The sequence below is a fragment of the Oppia nitens genome, unplaced genomic scaffold, assembly GCF_028296485.1.
Source record: "Oppia nitens isolate AA-2021 unplaced genomic scaffold, nextdenovo-longstitch-racon4-pilon3 scaffold16_pilon_pilon_pilon, whole genome shotgun sequence".
Lineage (NCBI taxonomy): Eukaryota > Metazoa > Arthropoda > Arachnida > Sarcoptiformes > Oppiidae > Oppia > Oppia nitens.
This window is the reverse complement of record NW_026533195.1, coordinates 842501-845000: the sequence shown is the minus strand read 5'-3', so window position 1 is coordinate 845000 and position 2500 is coordinate 842501.

Here is a 2500-nt window from a genome sequence, read left to right as displayed (position 1 = left end):
TTAAATGTAAAAATTATTTTATTTTATATTTGTTTTAATGTATTTTTATGTAGTTAAAAATAATTATTTCAATAAAATATAACATTCAATAAACATACTTAAATAAGTGTTTGATTTTTTTATTACTTTAATTTAAAAAAAAAATCAATTAATTATAATATTTTAGTTGACGTTAGTGTTGTTGTTGTTAGTGTTGTTGTCGTTAGTGTTGTTGTCGTCAGTGTTGTTGGCGTTAGCGGTGGTAATGTTGTTATCATTGCTGTAGTAAACCATTTCCTGGTCGTGAATCCTGTCCTGCAATGTATGGCCATTGCCTAACAAACGCTTCACGTATGTTATGACAATTACCGCACATATAGTGATAGCAATCATTGACATAATTATGAATATAATTGGTTTGATTAGTAGAAAATCCGGTGGAAATTGTTGTGGATTTTTAAATGTTGTTTTCACAGCATCTAAGTTTGAATATTAATATATATATATATATATATTTATAATTAAATTTTTATACAAAAAAATTATATCTATGTTTTTATTCAATAAACTTAACTTACCTTGAATAGACAAAATATCATTAGTTAAATTCATTATACAATTAATTGCTGCAATAATTCAATAGTTAATAAATAATTATTTTTTTAAAATTTAATTAAATTATTAGTTGATTTAGTTTTATAGTTAACAAATCAATAATTAATATAAGTATTAATAATTGTCTCTCTCTCTCTCTAATCAATAATTACTTTTAAATTTCATATAATATATATATACATATTATTAGAAAAATTATTTTTTTGAGAGTTCTGGCAAATTTACTAGTGATGGAAGTTTCCAAATGAAATTCCCAAAGAATTTTCTTAGAAATCATTTTAGTTTAACTGTATTTATCCAAAAACTATAGATTATAAAATTTCTACAATTAATAATACAAAAAAAAAATAAATTGCAAATTAAAAATCGTTAGATTTATTTTTTTCAAAAAAAATTACTTACTATTTAGCAATAATATGGAAAATTTTTAAAACAAAAATTTTTATTTATTAGAAAATTATTTTTTATAATAAAATTTGTGTTAACTATTTATTGATTATGTGTTCAATTAGGATTGAGAAAATAGTTTATATGGCAATTTCCAGGGAACATTGGAATAATAGGGATTATATGGTATGGGATGAAATTTTCTCGAACACTAATAATATTACTAATAACTAAATAATAGACAATATTTTATAAACAGACAAAATAACTAAATGACTAATCATTTATTGTTTATATTTTATCTTTAAATTTGTTATTTTGTAATAATATAATGTAATATTATTTTTATATAACAGCTTTTTTCAATTACTATTATATACTGTATTATATTTTATAATTTATAAACTACATTTTAATAATTAAAATATTATTTTTTTAATTATAATTATATAATAAAATAAATTGTTAGTTATTATAGAATTTAATTATTTTTTATTATAAAAATTTTATTCTGAAAAAAATATTATATATAAGTATTTATTAATTTCATTTTTGTATTATTATTTAACTAAAAATAAATAAAATTTTAGCTTAATAAATATTAGTATAAAATAATAATTAATACTAAAATAGTAAATGTAAAATATAAGCTATTAAAGTGGATAAACATTTTTTATATTTTACTTATTATTATTGTTAAAATGATTGTTTTTTTAAATTAATATTATATTAAATAATAATAATAATACTATTAACAAATATAAGTTAGAAAAATAATAATATATATTTCAAGTATCAAATTAATTTTATTTTTTCAATTTCATATTTATGTTGCCATCAAATTAATGTTTAAATATTATTAAACAATTATTTTTAATCAAAAATGTTTTATACATAATATACTGTATACTGTATATAAAATAAATGTATAAATTTATAAATATTTATGTTTTTTAAAAAAATACATTGAGTTATTATAAACTTTATACTAATATTTTCAGTTTAAAACATTTAGTAAATATTACGCTTTTACTAATTATGTTTAATAAAAAAATATATAATATTACAAAACATAAATTTCAATACAATTTTTTACTATTAATAAAATAAAAGTATTTCTTAATGTTAATCAATATTTTATTAATACAAAAATTAATTAATTAAAATATTAGACAAAATTGAAAGACAAAATAATAATGTAAATTATAATAATTTTTATATTATAATTAATTTAATAAAAACTATTGAATAAAATCTATTAGTTATTTGTATAATATATTGTGTAATCTAGTATTGAAATACAACAACAAAAAATCTTACTTAAATATAATTAATTTTTTAAATATTTTAATTTTTTTATTTACATTTGAATAATTTAACATTAATATATCAGTATTGTTAAAACTAACATTATTGTTAAACTATTGTATTTTAACTAAAATTAAATAAATAATAATTTATAAACAATTTTGTTTTCTATTAAAAAAATGCTTTTAAAAAGTATTTGAATTAATTGAAT